The sequence below is a fragment of the Sorex araneus genome, chromosome 1 (assembly GCF_027595985.1).
Source record: "Sorex araneus isolate mSorAra2 chromosome 1, mSorAra2.pri, whole genome shotgun sequence".
NCBI classification, from domain to species: domain Eukaryota; kingdom Metazoa; phylum Chordata; class Mammalia; order Eulipotyphla; family Soricidae; genus Sorex; species Sorex araneus.
Window position 1 is genome coordinate 303,140,773 of NC_073302.1, and position 16,360 is coordinate 303,157,132.

General features: G+C 44.1%; 1 protein-coding gene and 1 pseudogene across 6 annotated transcripts in view; both read right to left on the minus strand.

Moving 5' to 3' along the window:
• Positions 1-16,360, minus strand: part of TENM3 (teneurin transmembrane protein 3) — a 1,301,134-nt gene that overhangs the window by 178,822 nt on the left and 1,105,952 nt on the right. The window lies entirely within an intron of this gene.
• Positions 3,971-4,062, minus strand: LOC129401420 (U6 spliceosomal RNA; annotated as a pseudogene).

Sequence of the window (16,360 nt, forward strand, 5' to 3'; positions counted from 1 at the left end):
ATAGATGAAGGCTAAAATTAACTACTGAGTTCCAAAGAGCTTTAGTCACTGCTGTCAAAACAAAGGTTGGGGTGCCTAGAATTCAACTTAAAACCATCTGGAAAATGGTCATTCCCCATTATTATAATGCCTTCATGTCCCATACTGCTAACTATCAACTATTGATTATTTCTATTCTATTGACAGGATATTTCTGAAATACTATAGAATTTAAACAAAAAAATCTCTTATTTACTTACGAGCATATGTTTGAATATGGTACACCGGGAAGATAAGATTAACCATGATTTAAGCCCTCTGAACACAGAAAATCTGTACTTTATTATCATGGACTAAATTTTTCACTATCAGATTCTCAACTGTCTATATTCTAAAGCCAATAGGAAGATTTATGGCATGTCTACTGAGTACTGTGTCTGTAACTGAGTAAGAGAGGGGACCCCCGCTGGTCCCATTACAAGGTGGGGTTAAACATAGGCTATTTGGTAAGAAGCCTCTATCAGAGAGGAAATTTACAATACCCGTCCCTCTGCCCCAGCCCCCACCACCTCTCAAGCTTTGTGAGGGTTGATGAACTAAGGGTCTGCAGAGGATGCTATGAATTTTCCTTTTGTTTGTTTTTGGGCCGACCTGGCTGTGCTCAGGGATCACTCCTGGTGGGAAATGAATGCAGGTCAGCTGCAGACAAAGCCAGAACCCTGCCCACTGTCATAGCCCAGGATGCTGTGAAATTTCAAAGGGCAGCCACCCAGAGGCCACCCACAAGACCAGGGATAGCTCCTACACAGCACTCCTGTATACAAAACAGGTCAAGCAGCTGAATCATGCCATTACAGGTTTGGGCTAGGTGATAAACCCCAGCCCGTTGGGTAAGGCTGGTCGGGGGACCACATCTGAACTGCTACCCTTGAACATCAACCCCCCTGCTTCATGTCCAGAAAAAATGCCAAAGCTCATGCTGAAGACCTGATTCTCCAGCTCCCTTCAAGGAACCAGTGTGGCATCAATGGAATTGGTACCCGATGGGACTCCAGCGTCTGGGCTGGAGTATGAGAGTATGAGAGAACAGACACGCTGAATGTCTGTCTTCAGAGTCTGGTGTTGGCGGTCGTGTCAATGTCTGCCTTGCTCCGAGTTATCTAGCTTTTGCGTTTTTAATGTTCAGCATCCGGTTTGATTGTTCTCTCCTTTTGTTTCACTGTTTGCTGAGAAAGTGGTGGCCCTAGCCTTCTAAATCTCACCATTACCTTACTACCAAGTTTGCTTGGCAGCCTTCTTCAAATGAGACGAGGGGTCTGTCCTCGCCTGCATGGTCCCCTTCGTATTTAAATATATTTCTATGTGCTTATAAAGTAGCCTCCTGTCCCGAACACACTCTTATTCCACAAGTACCTTCCTTTAGGGTATGATCTTGCCTCTTTTTTGGGGGGAGGGGCTTCCTGGGTCACACCTGGTGATGCTCAAGGGTTACTCCTGTCTCTGCACTCAGGACTCACTCCTGGTGGTGCTCGGGGGACCATATGGGATGCCAGGGAACAAACTCAGGTCGTTCCTCTTTCTTCTTTCCTCTCTGAAATAAAGCAACCTTTCCTCTTTCCTCTCTGAAATAAATATTTGGATTTGTGATTCACACAGAAACTCAGCTAATAATTCAGTGTGGATATTTACAACTGCTCGGGTGGTTTCACTAGCATTTTCCTGACAGACAATACTATTTCTCTACTCACAGCCTTTCTGCCAGTTTTTTATTTTAAATTTTACTCCCTTCTCAAGATGACTTTATTACCTGTATCAAAATCTAGATAGGAGAGAAAGAGCTACATCTAATCACCCTCAATCGACTAGAAGCTTCTAGAAAACTCAACTCTAAATATTTCAAAAGCACTAGCATAAGCGTGTGTGTGCGCGCACACACGAGACACACACACACTCACATACACACACACACAGAGAACTTCTCACCCCTTCTACATCATGTGCTATTTTAAAAAAGGAAAAAAGAAATAAAAATATTTTTCACACAGCATGTGTGATCCCCAACTTTTCTTCTTCTTTGAAGATGAGGATAAAACAGAGGTAGTCCAGGAGGGCTTCCTGGGACTGGCCACCGTGGATGGGCCACCACACCCCACCAAGAGGGTAGCGGGGCTAGCTTCTGATCTACAAAACAACACGATGAAAAGAAAATTCTCTTCCTGAGGTTCAGAGGGAGCAGAATTCCAACATAATTGGGGGGAAAAAAGTCCCACACTGAAGTCTCATTATGACAGCTAGAGAGAAAGTTGCTTCTTTCATCCTTTATATATTATTTTAAAACACGCTTTCAAGGGTAGGAGCAGGAGAACAGAGAAATTCTGGTGTGGGGGAAAGAAAAAAGTTATTTGGACGACTGGTTTTTTAATGAACTTCTTCAATAACCAGTCTGGCAGCAGGAACACTGGCTCAACTTTAGAATGAAAAATAAAAATTAGCAAATGGGATTGTGGGTGTAGAGAGGCTTCTCCATGGCAATCAAGCAGTTTTAAGAAATAATAGAAGCCACATACACTGAGGCAGCCAAACTTTGCATCATTCAAGGCATCCATGCTACTTTTGTCTTGGAGTTTTGCTAATTTCATGTGGTGGATTACCTTTTAAATAACTAATGACTTTGAAAATAAATAAATGACTCTAGAAAATTTGGGTGGGTCAATTTTTTTCCCCTAACAAGTGTTTGTTCAAAATGCAATGTTGCTTCTAATAAAAAGCCATTGCAACTCTAAACTGAATAGCTCTTCTAGATAGGCTCTCTGGCTCTCTTACTTAGACCTGAATTGTAGAAAGAAAATATTTCCGGTTCCAAGTCATTAATATGCCTCTTCACTGAGACCTTTAAATTCTTTATGCTATGTGCTTTAGAGAAAAATATTTTAAATAAGAAAATTAAACATCCCCCATGTGAGTCATCCACATCAAAGTGTAAATTATATATTTGGGCATGAAAACAAAAGAGCAAGTAGGTTGAAACTAGCTGGGCCACAGTGAGTGAGTGGGATGATAAAGTACTTTTTCCTGCCGATAACCTGTTGTGGTCTCAATTCTATTAGACTTCTGAATTGATGTGCTATTATCTCCGGACAGTGCTCCCACCAGGAGGCAAGCCCAACAAGAAAAATGTCTTCAATGGAAAACTTACAGACAAGATACATTTCACCGCTGCTACCTGAATTAAAACAAGCTATTAGTGATTGCACAAAAAAAAATGAGTATGAGACAAGCAGGGTTTGCAGTATTTCAGAATTTTTTTTGGAGGGAGGGCACAATCAATGAATTGATAATAACCTATTTTAGCAACAGCCACTGTATCAGTTTGTGATTATTCCGAATACACAACCGAGTTCACTCTAAGTACAGAGTCTGGTATTAATTGATTCTCTGAAATGTGGGACGCGAAATTCTGCAGTGTCAGGTGATTCGTGGCAAACACAGCTTGGTGAGTTCCTAACCACTTTTCCCTCGTTCTTCCCTCTCCTTTGGTGTTGGGGTCACACCTCAGGACTCACCCCTAGCTCTGTGACCAAGGATCACTCCTGGCTGTGCTTGGGGAGACCATATGTGATACTGTAGATCAAATGGGGTCACCCATGTGCAAAGCTAGTGGCTTAACCCTGTGCAATCTCTTTCCAGCACTTCTCACTTTTTTTCAGAGGAAGTTTTAATATTACTATTAAAAATATTAAGGTACCACGACTTACACAGTTACTCACTGTTGAGTTTCAGGTGTACAACATTTCAGCATTAACCCTCCCCCCACCCCGACAGTGTCCACATGTGTCCACCAGTGTCCCCAGATTCCCTTCTACCCCATCCTGTCTCCTGGACAGGCACACTATTAAGTTTGATGGTTAGGGTTTGGATTTCTGGCTCGCAGTATTGTTGGCTCTCTAGTCACTTTTTATTTTATTTTTTAAACATATGAAACTTATTCATTAAAAAAAATAAATTTGTGTGTCGTTAGCAGGGACCATGCTAATCTTCTCTGTATTTTTCCAATTTTAGTGGATGTGCTGCTGAAGCAAACACCCACTTTTCATTCTTAAGTGAGGAATCCATGCAGTAAAACAACCCTGCTGCATAAAATGTACAGAAAGAAAGCAAGAAGTGAAATGTTTTCATTAGGACTCGTTTTAACTTAGACTAGTTTAGACATGTCTAATAGTCATGGTACAGAGGTTTGTGAGAGTAGTGAGCACTGTGTCATCAATACCACAAACTTGAACACCATAGTAACATTGTTACTCAAATTATAATAGATAAAGTAAAAAATAAGAATTGAATCACAAAATAAAATCCACAGAATTTTTTTTGGGGGGGAGTATGGGAACACCATTCAGAAAGCTGAACTAGCTTAATAGTCTTTTATATTCAAGTTGCTTAAGGTATGATGTCAACTGTGTGAATCCCGATCAGATAATCTTTGTTTCTCATTTTGGATCACACCCAGCAATGCTCAGGGGTTACTCCTGGCTCTGCACTCAGGAATTACTCCTGGCAATTCTGAGGGGACCATATGGGATGCCGGGGATCGAACCTGCGTTGGCCACCATGCAAGGCAAAAGCTCTACCTGCTGTGCTATCACTTCGGCCCCTGATCAGATAATCTTTTCCATGCTTTACAATATCAATTACACCTACAGTTAGCAGTTATTACAGACCAGACGTATCAGCCTTGAAACAGAAATAGCAAAGAACATTAAAATTCCTAAATTCTATTTGGACAAGACTTAATCTACTTAATGAACTAATTCACTGAATTATTGATGACCACGAATCTTAAAATTGTTCATAAAGTTCCTTCTATAAACCTGGGGAGGAAGAGTGATGTTGATAAGAGATTTCAGGTAGTGTGTAAGCGCCGGAGGAATCCAAGAATGCCCAGACTGGGAGAGATGTGGAATCGCGTCTGGGGGTGCTTGTCGGGGATGGTTTTAGTCCATCAGAGAATGGGCAGCAAACAGGAAGGATTTGACAAAAGCAAAACAGCTACGCAGCTGAGTGGAGAGCTGGCTGAAGAAAGCTTAATGACCACCTGTGTGCAAAGAAATGACTAATGTAATCTTCTCAAGATCTTTCCTCTATGTGTGAGAGAGATAAACCCTTTCCCCTCTCTTGGCCAGAGCTGGGTGGTGCTTAGAGGCCAGTCCTGTCTTGTCCCTCAGGGGATTGCTCCTTCCTGTTCTGGGGAGAACAAAGCAGTAGAGGGGATGGAAGGATGGAACCCAGGCACCCAGGTGTTATACAAACAGTCCAGGGCTAGGCCATCGCTACATCTTTCTGGCCTTGAAATCCCCCCCTTTTTTTAAATGAGGAAATAGGGACTGGGGAGACAGCACAGTGGGTAGGGCACCTGCTATGCACACAACCAACGTGGGTTCGATCCCTCGCACCCCACAGGGTCATGCCTGAATACAGCGCCAGGAGTAATCCCCGAGTACCACAGGAAGTGGCCCCCAAACCGAAACAAAAGGGAGGGGGCAGACTAAATTCATCTCTCTGTCTATACAGGGACAAAGTCTGGCCTAAAATGTACTTTACTAGCTGGTTGCATAACATAGCAGCACCGACAATGTGAGGTGATGCCTCTCACCGGTGCAAGGTAAACTGCTATTTGCACAGAGCTGGGCCCTGAATAAGGCAGATACTGCGCTAGAGCCATACAGATGGGGAGAGGAGATGGATCCTGAGAGACCCCGAGAGCTCTGGCTGGGAAAGTTCTGGATGTTAAAGGGCCGGCCAGAAGAGCAGTGTCCTCCAAGGAGAAAGGGTGCAGTCAAGCCTTGCCTGCCTCGTTCTGCAGCTAGGGCAGTGAATCCCTCATGGGAGTCTCTGTTATCCCTCACAACTGAGAGGGGAGTGTGGAAGCTCTGGAGATGCTCACGAAGTAACCTCAGGTCAACGCACCGCCCCTCCCACCCCGAAGGTGTTGTACCCTTCAACAGTGAGTTAAACATAGAAACACCAGTAGGGTCCAAGCATGCAGCTCCTGTCCCTGATGCTGTGGCTACTGGGAGCACCCGAAGGGGGATGGACTTGTGAAAGTAACGGCCCAGGCCCATCGTGCCATCAAAGTTGAGGCAGCATTTGGGGGAGAGCTGGAAAGAGCTGCTTCTCTGCAAACAAAGTCATCAGGCAGAGAGAATTTAATTACGCATTTCTTCTTATTCTTCTTGCTTTGCTTTTTGTTTTTGGGCCACACCTGAGTGTGCTCAGGAATCACCCCTAATGGGGCTCAGGGGACCATATGCGCTAGTGGGGATCAAACCGGGGTGAGCTGTGTGCAATATAAGTACCTGAATCCCTCTGCTGTGGACACTCAGTACTGTGAAAAACTCAGTACTCTACCCCAATAATGATGAACTTTATTTTTTTTAACATTTAAAAAATTATCTATTTATATTTTTTCTCTTTGGGTCATACCTGGCGATGCTCAAGGGTTACTCCTGGCTCTGCACTCATGCATTTTGGTGGTGCTTGGGAGACCATATGGGATGCTGGGGAATCAAACCCGGGTTGGCTGTGTGCAAGGCAAACGTCCTATCTGCTATACTATCGCTCTGGCCTCTGATGAACTTTATTTGCTGGAAGATAGTTCAGATTATTACTAGACTGGGCTAAGCAAAAGTGTAAGAAATGATTACTACTTGATGCAAAATGAAGAAACTACTATCTGCATATATTTCATCATTTATTACGTAAAATGGAGATAAACTTATTGAGAAATATTGTGTACTTCATCCTTTTCCTTTTTAACTGTACAGATTAGGATGAAAGGCAAAAAAGGAAGACACTGCGACATCTGTATAACTGATAACTTAATAAATCCAGTAAGTTGTTCCTTGGTATCTGCAGGACACTGGCTCAGAATCTGTCCGTGATGCTCGAACTTTCCAGAACTGTCTGGACACACAGCTCAGTCACTACCTATCACACGCATATCCTCCTGTTTCCTACCAATCTTTCTGTAGGACCGATTAAATCCAGTGCAGTACAAATGCTCCGGAAAGAGTTGTTCTGCTGTACGGCTCCGGAAATATTCCTGAGAAATGAAGGTCGGTTGTACTCAGCGCTGCTGCAGCTCCCAGAGGCCCGGGTACAGAACGTGCCTCTTCCCACCCCAGCCGACAGAAGTTGTAGATGCAAAATGGGCAGACACAGAGGGCTGACTGTACCTACATTCTGGAGCTGGGCACCCATTCTTCTTTCAGATATAATTTCTCAAACAACAAGAACAACAAAATGGAGGGGCTAGGCCAGGGGCCAGAGGCTAGGGACAGTGCCTGGGATTCACCTGATGCAGGTTTGATTCCCAACACACGGACCCCTGAGCGTTGCCAGATGCAGTCCGAGGGCCCCACCTTTACCCCCCCCCCCACCCAAGACTGCTGGGTGTGGCACTGGAGGCCTCTGGCACCACTAAAGGTGCCCAGGAATCCTGGGCCCGGCAGGGACTGGGCAGCATTGATCTCCAGGCCCTTGTACTGAACCCCTGGCCCGGTGGTCTCAGAGTTGCCAGTGGGGCCCCCAGACTTCCTCAATGCTACTTCCGAGTCTCCTTCCAGCTCCTAAACCAGACATATGTGTGGATACCACTCCAAGAAAGGGTCATTTAGAATTTGGGATGAGGAAGTGATGGGACTGGAAGAGCTTGCTAACCTTCAGAACACACAAATAAAGAAGAAAAGGGGCTGGATGGACAGTACTGCAGGTGAGGCACTTGGGGTGTCCTGGCCAGCCTGGGTTCAATCCCTGGCACCTCGTCAGGTCCCTGAGGCAGAGTCAGGAGTTAGCTCTGAGCACTGCTGGGTGTGGCCCCCCAAAAGCAAAAAACCAAAACAACAACAACAACCCCCAGTAGAAGGTAAGATGGAATAACATTGATTTCAGTTCTGAAACTATTCTGGGACATAGTTCACATTTCTCAAAATAAAACAATTTCTTCAGGCCCTTTATAACAAACATGGGCTTTTTTCCCAGGGGTACAATGTAAGACTTCATTAATTACCTCCTGAAGGCATGCATGTTGTCAGACTTTTGTTTCATGAAACATCCCTCCCTGCCACTACCTCAGATCGTTTCCTTCCTCACACAGGATGACTGTCACCTTTTCTAAGGCAAATCCTGTCTTCAGAAATTTATTTCAGAGTTTTCTTTCTTCTCCAGGAAGCCAGCACAATTCAGCTTAGGAAACAAGTGATCATTCTCATAATCTAAAAAAGGTCTCTCTCTAAAGTGGAAAAAACCTCCCTAATTGTTTGCTGGAGCGATAGCACAGCAGGTAGGGCGTTTGCCTTGCACGAAGCCGACCCAGGTTCAATTCTTCGCCCCTCTCAGAGAGCCCAGCAAGCTACCAAAAGTATCTCGCCTGCACGACAGAGCCTGGCAAGCTATCCGTGCTGTATTCGATATGCCAAAAACAGTAGTAACAAGTCTCACAATGGAGATGTTACTGGTGCCCGCTCGAGCAAATCAATGAACAATGGGATGACAGTGATGACAGTGATACAGTGATACAAATGTTTACAAAAATGAATCAGTGTGTAGTGCTGGAGTGCTGTGGTTGCCTTTTCTAAGCCATTACTGCTTGAAAGTTGTCATAGAACTGTGCAACTTCTAAGTCACTTATGTACCTTCTTATATGTAAGTACTAGAAAGAAGAAGAAAGAAAAAAATAAACACTAACATACCAGGTACCTCTTTCAATGAATCCTTATGAAATCTTTATGAAGTATTATTGAATCCATTCTACCAAAAAAAGAAAAACAAGATTAAGAAGTATGAGTAATCCAATGTTACACAGCTGGTAGGATATTGAGATTTTAACCCCAGATCTCTCTGCCACAAAATCAATGTTTTTCTAGTACAACATGAGTAAAGAGAAGCAATGTGATATTCATTCAAGTTCAACTTCAGGGGGTAACTGGCAGAGATGATTCTGGTAGCAGTATTTTAAGTGGTACAGAATTGGAACTGAGATACTAAAAGTCTCAAAGAAGGTCAGTGATGAATCACTGTGACGTTATTCATCACAGTGACGTTATCACACAGAACTGATTAAGCGTAGTTGGTTAATTGCATGTCCAAGTGTTGAATCATATGGATAAAGAAGGAAGATTTCTGAAAATGGTATAATGGAAGGCAGGCATTAATTCAGGTCTGATCCTGAAGGAGAAAGAAAGAAAAACAGATGAAAAATCTGTCATAGGAAGAGTGAAGAGATGCAGACAAAGATAAGCAGTACTCTTTGATGGGACATACATTAATTGGAAATGAAACCAGATAAAAAATGAGAGAAAGAAATTTTAAACTTAGGATAAAAATGAAAGAAGAGATCAGCAGATAGTAATGATTTTAGAGAAAAAATATACACAGGTAAACACACACCCACAGAACTAAAATGTATTTTCACAAATCATATTAGTAAGAATAATTTTTCAAGGGCTGGAGCAAAAATATAGCAGGTAAGGTGCTTTCCTTGTTCCCAGCTGACCTGAGTTCAATTCCTGGCACCACATATAATCCCCTGAGGCCCGCCAGGAGTGATCTTTGAGCACAGAGCCAGGAGTAAGCCCTGGCATAGCTGGGTGTGGTCGCAAAACTAAAAATAATGATAATGATAGTAATAATAATGGCTTTAAAAAAACGTATAAAACAGTTGATAGGGGAGAGGTAACTCAAAACGAGTAGATCTAATTCAGAAAGAGTCAATGATTAAATCCCTATAGAGAACTGTGACTGGTGTAACAATAGCATAAATACCTCTTACAGAAATGTAAGAGCCAGTAAGATAGTACAACAGATAAGGTGCTTGCCTTCCACGTGGTCAACCTGGGTTCAATTCCTGGCACCTCGTGTGATCCCCCGAGCACTGCCAGAAGTGATCCCTGAATGCAGAGTCAGGAGTACGCCCTGAGCACTGCCAAACGAAGCGAGGCTCAACCCTCCCCACCTTCTGCTCCCCATATGTGGTCATTAGGAACCGGTTTGTTCCCTAGGCACCACAGACATTAAAGTTATCATATGTAACCATTTTACATACTATTGGCTATCTCATCCGTTCCTCGTAAGAGCATAAAGTACTTGCAGCTGAACCATGGAATTATGCTTTTAAAAAATCATTTAAGACCAATAATGCACGATCGACACATATTTTCTTAGTGTCTTAACTGCTCTAAGAAAACAACCAGGTTTGGGGCTGGAGAGATAGCACAGTGGGTAGGGCGTTTGCCTTGCACGCGGCCGACCCGGGTTCAAATCCCAGCATCCCATATGGTCCCCTGAGCACGGCCAGGGGTAATTCCTGAGTGCAGAGCCAGGAGTAACCCCTGTGCATCGCCAGGTGTGACCCAAAAAGCCAAAAAAAAAAAAAAAAAAAAAAAAAAAAGAAAACAACCAGGTTCACCTTAATTAAAAAAAGTAACACCTCCTACTCTCTCCTATGGTGCCTTCATCCTGTTCAAGACGCTGCAAGCTTTAAATATCTTAAATAAAACGCGGGCCTGGCTTCTGCCTGATGTGCAGACAATGCAACTATCAAGGTTTTAACGGAATCATTCCAAACATTTACTACTTAATTTAATTAAATGTTTCAAGGCTATGAATAGTTGCCTTTCATTATTACGTGATCATTTTTTTTTCTTCTCATGAACAAAATGAAAAGATTTGGGGTTCATACCTGGAAAATATTCATCTACTTTCAAAGACAGAGAGTGAAAACTCAAGAAGATTCTATATTGGTAAAACAAATTATGGTTTAGGCATAGCTAATCTAACACATAAATGTTTATAATAACTGAAGACATACTTATCTCACTTAACACAAATATTCCTCTTAGCAGGAGAGGTGGTACAGGGGAAAGGCACTTTCCTACACGAGGCTAAATTTGGTTCAGTCCTTGGCATCACAGCTGGTCCCGTGAGCAGAACCAAGAGTAACTGCTGAGCACAGAGCCAGATGTAAACCCTGAGCACGGCTGGGTATAAAATGGGTATAAACAGAAACAAACCCAAACCCCCAAATTTTCTTATCCACTAGAGAGAAGAGAGATGCCGGTTGTTACTGATGCATTCACAACTGCCGTGTTCAAGAAAATACAGTTTGGAAACCAAATTACAATGCTGCTGGAGAGATTCAAGACTGTTCATTCTTTAAGTAAATTCAGGAACATGTATAATCACTGTTTTACATTTGGAGTGACTATGGAAGTATTTTTAAATCTAATATTTTAGAGTAAGAAATTAAATTTGGACGTTTGGAAAAAAAATATTCTTTTCGTCTGAATTCAACAGATGGTTCTGTCCTCTGCTCTGGATACTATGGAAAGACACAAACTTTTTTTTTTTTTTTTTTAGGGGAAGGCACTATATAAATTTAGTAACTAATACTATCATTTGGATTTTTTTGTTTTGAAGATATAGCCATTGATCTCACAGGAGAGCTGTCCTGGCCATCTATTTAAATTAAAAATGCAATAATAAAGAGGCGATTTAACATGCAATTTCATACATTAATAATTGGCAAAGCATTACTGAACAACAAAGGAAAAAGCTACGAGAACATAACTAATGAACTCTCCATACCAAAGTAGGCTTCATAATAAAACAAGACTTTAATAAATCTTTTATTAAATGGCGACAAATGAGCCGTTTTGTTAACCTCCAACAGGTAACTACTAAGGCACTCGATTCATATATCGAAAGGAGGACTCTGCAGGCAATTAATTTCACCATGGCCGAAGGTCAAGGGCTGGTGGGTGAGTTCCTGCCCCATACCTGCTGGGGTCACGATACTGTCACGATTAAGCGTTTCCCCCACAGGTTTCTCTCTATGTCTTGACAGCACCACCACAGCTGAAGTACAAAAGAAACAACGGTCCAGCTAGAGGCAATCTGATCCGATGCCCAGAAAAGGGCAGAGTGAAAGGCGCAAAAAAGGAAATTGTAAGAATTCTAAGCAAGTGCTATTGTAAGCAAGCGCTGGCTTGCTATTTAAGCACTGAACATAATTTAGAGATGTGGCAGGATCAAGGAGAATGGAAAAGGCTGGTAAACTGCGAACCCAGGTTTGGATCTCTGCCCCGAGAGTCTAGAGCCTAAGTATACGATGCACAGTAATATTGATGGTCACCAGCAGCAGCAAAGGTGAGTAAGTAGAGAAAGGAAATAAACCCTTTTTTATGGGAGCAAGAAACTGGGTGTGTGTGTGTGTGTGTGTGTGTGTGTGTGTGTGTGTGTGTTATGTGTGCGCTTTCTAATCAATCAAAATGAAAGCTACAGAAAACTAGATAAGGACCAGCTAGATTTTCCTGTCTTGTCAACCAATCCCAACCAGAAATCTACATGTTCCTGCCATTTCTGTGGATTATCAAGCCCTTTGTAACCAATAGAGAGCAGGAGGTAGCAAACAACCAAAAAAAAAAAAAAACCACCCAAATTAACTAAAAAAACAGGCCAGGGGAGCAGACAAAGGGAAAACCCTGCGAGCTTCTCATCCGCATGTCGTCACAAGGCAGGTCTCACAGCTTCTCTCCTTAAAATGACACCTGCAGCGACGTGCGAATTAGCAGCACGAGCGTTAAATCTGCACAGAAATTTTTCTACTTGGTCCCCATGACCAAAAATGGGCCGAGACAGTGGAGCAGGAAGTGGTATAGGCAGAAATGAAAGGAGACAAAGTTGTGAATACAGCTGGAACCCAGCCGGAGAAGCAGGCGTGCTCAACAGGGAATCTGGCTCAAAAAAGAAAAATCAATGAGAAAGAAGGCTGCCTGCCTCCCCCCCAGGGTTCCAACCAAGCGGGGGACTATCACAGAAATCAAGGGAGGTTTGCACATCAGTGCTTGGGCTGGGGGTGGAGGGGCATCAGTCCTGCCCCAGGAATCGCCAATCGCCCCTTCTTCCAGTGGGACCCGTTCTAGCATGAACGATGGAAAAAAGAGAGGGTAACAGAAGTCCACTTTAGTTAATTCGAACCAAACAACTTTAAGCTCTGCCTACCATGTTCTGTTTCTCCTTTTCTTTTCTTTCTTTCTTTTTTTGTTTTTTTTGGCTTTCTGGGGTCACACCCGGCAATGCTCTGGGACTCCGTCTGGCTCTGCACTCAGAAATTACTCCTGGCAGTGCTCAGAGGACAATATGAAATGCTGGGGTTCGAACCCAGGTTGGCCACATGCAAGGCAAATATCCTCCCTGCTGTCCTATTGCTCCTGCCCCGTTCCTCCTTTTTTTTTTTTTAATGTGCCAGTGAGACAATGCCCACAGGTGGCCTTCCGATGACAAATATAAAACAGTAAGATTATAATGCAATTCCAACTGGTGGTTTGCTGGTGGCCTTTTGCTTTGAAATGGGAGGAAATCTCATAGATAGCTCCATCCTCTGGCTCATGGGGTCTTAATACAGACTTAGAGACATCAACTATGGTTCCCCAGTACTATATGGGGTGTGCCTCCAGCCAGCTCCCTTCTCTCCTACTTGCTCCCCCGTATTCATTAGTGGGACAGGCATAAAAAGAACCCAGCCTTCCCGCACATTCTCCACGGCCTCTCATGCTCAACATCCACATCAAGGACCAACCTCCTTTTGGAGGCTTTTGTGCTGTGTAACACAGCACAAAAATCCCTCCACTGGAGCCTGTTCCTGCTGGTTACCCTGACATAGAGCATAAATATTTGTCAAAACAATTATTGTCAACGCCAATGTAATTATCCAGATTCAATTCGATGATTCAACTGGAAAATTACTTTTTTTTTGTCCCCTAATAAAAATTTTCCAAGTGCTAGTGCATCTCGAGCTGATGACTCGGTGGTGGGCATGTGCTAATTAATTACCCTGGGTAAATCCAGCTCTGTGCTAATCACCTCAGGAAGGTGCCAGGCCTTTAAGGGGATTTTGCTCGGCGCTTTCTTCTCCTGTCGTTGCTCTTCCTAATTTTCCCCCAAAGAGCGCCCCGTAATATGAAATAAACAGTAAAACGCAATGACGCTTGGCTGACGCTGTGGATAAAAAGGTACACGCTCTCGGGAATCTCGGTCTTAGGTTAGGAATAAAAGCAAAGGCAAAGATGGTTTTATTGTTGATGACTCCCTGTGAGTGCTTCCCACCAGCTCATTTGCAGGGCAGAACTTCGTTAGAACATGCACTTAATGGCCCCAAATAGCCACTGGTTCCCGGGGCGGGCGGGGAAACCCACTTCTCTCTCCACAAGCTGATTTAAATGTTGATGTAAGCCAGTGCTCTAGGGGGTATACTACCTTCTGGGAACGGCCTCCTGGGTACCCACTTTCTCTTGTTTTCTGCCTTTTTGGTAGTGGTGATTCCTTTTCTCTTTAAGCCCAGGAAAGCTTTGGGCTGTGAAGAAATAAATACTGGCAAGAATATTAGGGGCCATTTGCTGCCAATCTCCCCAGGAGACCAAGGGGCTTGGGACCCACATACCTTTGGCTTGCAAGTCTGTCCAAAGGAATAAACTAAAATTTGGTGTGGGAGTGGGGGGAGGGCTAAGGAGGGGAAGCAGAGCCTGGGGGCCAATGGCCACTCCCCACAATCCTTGGCCTGTTGGTGATGGTTCAAAGCTCAGGCCTGGTACTGGCGTTGGGATCACCAGACATACACCAGTGATAGTTGGGAGAACAGGGTTTGTTATCTTGGGGATAGAAACTCGGGGTTCCTGCATATGCAAGAAATTCACTGTACCCCTTTAAGATATCTCACTGACCTCTAAAGGTCTAAAATTTTTTTGTGCCTAGATATACTTAATAGAGTCTCTTGCCCCCGTGGCTGGCTGTCTTCCCTGGGGCCCCTCGGAGGGGGTGGGCTTCAGTCTCCCTCCCCACCCCAAGCAGAGCTCCCGTGGCCGAAGACCTCCAGAGCCTAGCCACAGCCATGCTCAAGGCCCCTCTCCACATGCCTGGACGAGCCTCACGCATAAAGGTGCTGCCAGAGGAACCCAGGTGTGTGGGACCCGGGGCTGAGACCTCCAAGCCTACTTGGATTGGGACTGGGCCTCTTCTGACCAGATTCCCCATTTTCCAGTAGCTAGGCGGTCACACCCAGGGACTGCCCCAGTGCCGTGTAATCCCACCAACGGCCAACACCCAGAGACCATAAAACCAAGCTCCTGGAAATGCACGGCCACTTCGAAGCTGAGCGACATCTTATAGCCTAGTTCTCCCTCTGGGAGAGCATGGCAAGCTACCGAGAGTTTCCTGCCCACATGGGAGAGCCTCGCAAACTCCCCGTGGCATATTCATATGCCAAAACTAGTAACAATGATGGGTCTCATTCCCCTGACCCTGAAAGAGCCTCCAATGTGGCACCATTGGAAAGGACGAGTAAAGAGAGCCTTCTAAAATCTCAGGGCTAGGACGAATGGAGACGTTACTGAGACCGCTCGAGAAATTAGATGATCAATGGGATGATGATGATGGATATATTTAATAGTGGAGGGGGTTGGAGAGATACTACAGTGGGGAGGGCATTTGCCTTGCATGTGGCTGGCCTGGGTTTGAACCCCAGCACCCCATAGGGTCCCTCTGAGCCCTGCCAGGAGTGATCCCTGTTCAAAAGCCCTATGCACTGTTGCATGTGGCCTCAAAACCTCTAAAAAAAAGATTAATTAAGTGGATTAGCTGAAAATGGGCTCTTAAAACTTTAAATTTAAAAAAAACTACATTTATTGCTGCAGAGATGCCTCTGGACTTTAAGCCAGGCTGATTTCACAGGGGTGCCTCGATGGGAGCAGGTGTCGTCCCTCCACCTTCCCCCTAAGAATCCCGGTGGCCACCAACTTCCAGAACCTAATGAGAAGCGCAGGTATGCAGGTTCGGTGATGGCAAACTCCAGGCCTCAAGGGATAGGGGACGGGCCGGCCCTTCTCATCTCCTCATCTCCATGGGACCCTGGAGGTGCCGTCCACAAACTGCCTCTGGCTGTTAACTGAAGCTCCTTAACAGCCATGATCCAGGGACATTCAAAAGAATCTCGGAACCGAGCAGCTTGCTGCAGACATTTCTCCAATTTTATAATTCAAGGAGTGCCTGGCCACTCTTGTGGCTGTGCGACATCATATGCTATTGATAACAAGCAATACAAAATCAAACATCTATTATCTGCCTTTTTGGCAGTTTTGAGTGGTGGTGGGAACATTCAAAAAATAACGGTGGTGGAAAGGTGTAGTGGGTGGGACTGGTGTTGAAATGTTCAATGTGCTTCATTTATGTGAACTACTTTGTGAAAATAAATTAAAAATTAAAAAATTAAGAAAAAAAGAAATATGTCTTGCATTAAACTAAACCTGACCAGTTCCGTACCTAAAGCCAATGAATA